At 40.1% G+C, this 5,753-nt stretch overlaps 1 long non-coding RNA gene across 1 annotated transcript; it reads left to right on the top strand.

The window, feature by feature from the left end:
• The first annotated feature begins 603 nt into the window (after positions 1-603).
• On the top strand, positions 604-2,814 carry LOC125472527. Its single transcript, XR_007254490.1, has 3 exons — positions 604-857; positions 2,067-2,167; positions 2,341-2,814. It is a non-coding gene; the product is annotated as an uncharacterized LOC125472527 (long non-coding RNA).
• The last annotated feature ends 2,939 nt before the right edge of the window (positions 2,815-5,753 follow it).

Here is a 5,753-nt window from a genome sequence, read left to right as displayed (position 1 = left end):
TCCCTCAATGTGTATCTAGCCTCACCACTATTCTAAATTTTCCCGCCTAGCTCAACCTATGCCCTGCTTAGGCGCTAGACGGTTGGTCACCCCCCTCCAATTAATACCTAGGTGTTTGAAAATTAAGAAAGGACGCCTAGACCAGCTGAGGCGCCTAACTATACTTCATAATACGTATATCATTCTATTTTATAATTTATGATGAAATTATATATATTTTAAGTATAAACAAACACTTATTTACACAAAATATAATGGATTTATTTAAATCCGTCTAGTCCGCCTAAGCGCCCGCTTAGACTCTGCCTAGCCGCCTAGGTGCTAGGCCCCAGCCTGCCTCCTCCCGACTAGTACCTATTGTCTTTTAGAACCTTGAGCCTCACAATGATTGAAGGGGAAAACTGTAAAACCCCTCCGCAAATTTAGTTTGTAATTTTACATTTCGCCTAAAAGTATTTGAAGTTTTCAATTTAGTCCCCACTTATTTACCCTATCCGGATCCTTAATCCATATTTTCCTCCTCTCACTGGCTGCCACGTGGCAACCTACTAACCCACTTACTCTTCTTTTTTTTTCCTCGATCTCTCTCTTGAATCTCACTTTCTCAGCTCTTTATCCTTCTCACTCACCCTCTCTCTCTCTCGCTTGCACTCCCATTTCTCGATCGACACCCACTGTCACACTTGAGCCATCCCAACGACGGTGCAGTACCACCATTGCCCTCTTATACTCCCTCTCTCACTCCCCCTCGTCTCTGCAAGCTCTAGGACACCCAGAGGCACCCAAATCTATATGGTGAGCCCCGTGCATTTCGAACAAGATTCCGGCCACCTCGTCCATTCTCTGTTGGATCTCAGGTACAAAACCTCTTCCCCTTTATTATACCTTCATGTTCGTAAGTAGATTGGAGGGTAGATTGACGTTTTGCTATCAACCGAAACCGAGGAAGCTCCGGCGTCCTGTCCGTCGAAATCAGGCATTCGGGCTGTTGCATCTGAGCCCAAGCTTTAGGGAAGCCCAAACCTAAACCCCTGCCTCTTAGGCTTACGGGGCATTTGGAACTCGGGCTTAGGTTCGTTTAAACCCAAGCCAAACCCTTTTATTTTTATATATTTTATTAATCCAAAAACAATCGGGCCAAACTTCAATGCCCACCTAATTGGAAACCCTAAACCTTATCGGGCCGTGTAGGCTTAGGCCTTTATGCCTTTGCATCCAGCTCGTTAGAACCCAACTCACTAGACCTTTGGGCCGGGCTTTCCAGCCTATGCCCTTTGACCCAAAACCCTACGGACCTAGGCCCTTGGGCCTTAAAACCCAAGCCTAAGCCCAGAGGCCCAAGCTCAGACCCAGTTTGACCTAGGTTGACCAACTCAAACCCGTTGATTTTGACCTGTCTAACCGTTGACCTGGTCAACGGTTAGCGTTGACTTTGACTTTGGCCGGTCAACGTTCAACATTGACTTTTTGACTTTTTTTGGGTTTTCAGTTCGGGACCCCTCCTAGGCTAATTTCGATGTCCTCGACCCATTTTTTACGTTCGTTTTTCCAAATTCAATCATTTGAATAGAGTTTTATTAATTGGACACTTTATGTGTTTAGGTGCGAATATTAGTTGCGATTCTGTCATTCCTATTTTGTACGGCTCTTCGACGATGGATTATCTATGAGTGGACCCTTCTAAAATGCATGTTTTAATAGTAGAAATGCATACATGAAAAGCATGATTTAATGACTATGTTTTATGAAACATTTTATGAGATATTATGCTTACTTAGAATATTTTGAATTACCATATTTTATCAAACTCATGTTCTTTGTAGTATAGATGATGGATGACTTTATACTGCTTATGAACATGCTTTTACACACTTCTTTATAGTATAGATGATGGATGACTTTATACTGTGAAGTTGATTTTGAGATATATGTACCTATGTTTGGAAATATTATTTTAAGTGGTTTTGTGCTTATCTAGTGGTCACTTATATTGACCTCCGGGTTGGGTGCTGTAGTAGCTTACAGGCGATTGATACTTATATTGACCTTTGGGTTGGATGTTGTAGGAGCCTATGAGCGATTGATACTTATGAAGGAAGTTTCTGAAGGAAGAGTTCTATATGCCTTTGGGTGATACTGACACCACTAGTTAGCACACTATATACAAGTTATGTTTCAGGAAAGGTTTTATGGCATGCTAGGGTTTTTGGAAAACCTACCACTTATTATGCTATTAGTTTTCATAAAATTTTGGGGGTTAGTATGTTGATAACTGTTTTATTATATATATATATATATATATTAACTTGGTTCAGTCATATTTGTTTTGCGTCCCCTCAGGACTTAGAATCGAGGCGTATAATCCTGGTGTTAAGGCACTTCTACATCGGCATCTTCGAGTTCTCTCAGTGTAGGTCCCACTCCTTTACTCATTCAATTTTATATTATTTCTTTTCTAATATCTTGAATTAGTTGTATGATTTGAACACGTTCCTCAATTGCATGTTAATTCATTATATTTAAATTTATAAGTCTTGTTTATTTCTTGTTCTCAACATTTGCATTCAATAAATGGCTTTTGTCACCCTCTAGTGTCAGCCAGCACATGACCATCCCGATGTCCGTGGGACATCGAGATCGAACACAGACATCGGGATTGGAGTGTGTCAAAAACTAGTGCACATATAAAGCTGAGAAATTGCTTTCAAACTTGCCTATGATTTAAAGTCAACCATCCATATATTCCAATTTTTTTACATCAATCTGGAATAAAGATAATTCTTTACGTGTATCAATTGGCTTGATAAAGGCTCACATAATGCAGACAATCTTGTAATTAAATAGAAGACATAAACAATACCTTGATTATGATCCAAGGCCGGCAAGGCGATGCTCGACATTGTTGAGAAATAATTTCATATTGATGGGGGAAAGAACCTTGCGTAGACTAATAAGAGGTTGGATTTCTTCTCATATTGCCAATTGGTTTTATGGTGGAGCCCCAACTTTCTTCATGGTATAAGAGCAGGTTGTCTCACATGTGAAGTCTAACGGCCATACATGCTCCACGTAACGCCGTTTGTGGTGTCCACATGTTTGGCTTGAAAGTTGCCACACGTAAGGGGGTATGTTGAGAAAGAATTTCACATTGATGGGAGGAGAGACATTGCATGAGCTTATAAGAGGTGGGTTACTCTCTATATTACTAATTGATTTACAGAGGAACCTCAACTTTCATGAGACATTAAAAAAATGAAGGAAAGAATTTGAAGTCTCGATAGTCAATAAGTTACCTGAAAAAGAAAAAAAAATACCGAATTCTTGACTAGCTTTGAGTATCTGCTCAGTTATACAAGTATGACCACCGCCTTCGGCTCCACCTAGATCAATCACTGGAATGTTGTTACTGCATTCTATATTTGCACAAAGTTTCCTTATCACAACAAACTTTTAAATGAGTATTGAGAATCTTGTTATTTGCCTATGGCGGACGCGGGGAGGTTAAATGCTTGTGATGGACTCTATCGGATTTCAGTGTGGGATGCAGATGGGAGGTCGGCAAAGCGTTACATGTTTTTTAATGCTATGGTTATTTACCGAGGCACACTGCATTAGTGTACCAAGTCCAACTTGACATTTCCACGATTGATTAGAAGATTTCAATATTAGGAGATATGGTCGTAAACGCTTGTATGTGTTTTTTTTTTTTTTTTTTTTTTGCCCCATGATTAGACCTGTAAACAGGTTGGGTTTGGGTCATGTTCAATCCGACCTGTTAAGCTAACAGGTCTTCTGAACCTAACCGCTTAATCTATTAGGTCACCCGTTACAATATTTTTTTTTTTTTTTTTTTTTGCATTCCAATACAATTACACATATTAATTGCAAGGATGTATAAAAGGGTGCTCACAGTGAAAAAGGTATTGACTTGGATATATAGTAAACAAACAAGGAGCTACGACTTGGATTTCTCCTCCGTCTGGTTCTAGAACTCTTCCTTAAGGTGGAGAGGTCGATGGTGAGCTCGTGGAAGCTGTTCGCTAGAGACTCAGTCTGGAGGAGGAGCCACGTCTGGCTGCCGTTGGAGGAGTCTTCAAGAAGGGTCTAGATCCTCTGGAGCAGGATGTAGAGCTCCTGGAAGTAGAGGACAATAGAGTGGGAGAAGACAGCGGTGGAGCCGCGGATGATGTCTTCGAAAAGGATGGAGAGGAGGGTTGACCTGCGGATCACGGAGCGAGAAGTGCGGCATAAGAGGAACTGGAACGGCTTGAGAGAGGAGATTTCTTGGGAGAGATGGTGGAGGGAACGGAGGAGGGTTTGATCAGAGAGCTAGCTTGGGCGATATGAAGGCCCCTGCCGATGGTCGGCGTTTTCACGGCGGAAATGCTTGCGGAGATATTGCCATGAACTAATCAAATGAATGAATCAATGAAGTATTAGGTTATTATCGATGATAAAAAAAAAGATAGGAAAATAGGAAAAAGATAAGGTGTGGTTATAATTTATAATGGGTGCTAATGGGTCCTAACGAGTTGATCCAAAGTGACTCGTACGGGTTCGCTCGTTAGTGACCTGACCTGTTAAGCATCCATCCAAATACTAATATTGACGGGTTGGGTAGGGTCTGGTCCAAAATGCCAGTTCTACGCATGATAGTGTTCGGGCAGCACATCTTTTGATGATGTTTTTGTTACTATAATGCTTATGTTTGACTTTCAAATATAACATTTTAAATTGTTCTTTGAATCATCTCATGGCGAATGAATAAAACGTCTTATTACATTCTATTCGTCTCAACCCCCATATTGCATAAAGAAGAAAACAAGATATTTGTAAGAGAATTCGTCTATTTTCTTATTCAAGTAGAGTGTGCTGCAAGCAATACAAAGACAACTAGGGTTTTTCCCCTCTACTTATTCTGCACAGTAAACACTATATTATATCACATTATATAGGGTTTTTTCCCGTTTACTTATTCTGCACAATAAACACTATATTATATCACATAATTTGATGTATCTTATTAGGTTGGAATTTCTGTAGTTATTGTTAATCATTCAAATAAATGATTAACGATCTGTAGCCACGCCGAGTAGTTATCTAGCCACGGCATTATTAGGGTATGCATCGTGTGGAGGAGGCGGAGTAGTAGTAGTGTGGCCTGCAAAGTTCCTTTGGTTGATGGTTGTATCGGCAAGATCAGCAGACCTTGGGATCTTCGGATTAGATCCAGTGGGAGGAGGATCGCCCTTCTGCTTCGAATCCATCAACACGATGTTTTTGTTCATCGTCGTTATAGTCTTCAAGTTTTCTTTCTCATCATACAACATCCTGCTTGCACTAACCACATGCAGGTCCATACTCATGAGAAATACAACTGCTAGAACTGCGAATAAAACATTAAGAAACCTCATGGTGATCTATTGATCTGGTACTTACAGATATTAAACAAAGATAGCTAGCTTAATTATGAAGGATGTGTTATGTGGAGGTTCGATACGTGTGTATTTATATGCACCAATCTGCATGACTTTCAACCTTTTTCTTTTGTGGAAAACATTAAAAATTGAATGGGTCAGAACAGAAGAAACGAGTTTGTTCGTCTACGATAGTAGAATTCAAAGTAAAGCTTTCAAATTTTTTAAGTTGGCATCTCTCCTTACATGTATTAGCAGGAGTGTTGCAAAGAAAGTTCTCTATGTAATTGGCATACATTTTGGGTCACAAAGAAATCAAAACCAAACCCACAATAT

Source organism: the organism of the source record quoted next, unplaced genomic scaffold, assembly GCF_019419815.1.
Source record: "Pyrus x bretschneideri cultivar Hongxiangsu unplaced genomic scaffold, Pyrus_bretschneideri_v1 Contig7, whole genome shotgun sequence".
In the NCBI taxonomy this organism is placed as follows: domain Eukaryota; kingdom Viridiplantae; phylum Streptophyta; class Magnoliopsida; order Rosales; family Rosaceae; genus Pyrus; species Pyrus x bretschneideri.
This window is presented reverse-complemented; position numbering and strand designations above follow the sequence as displayed.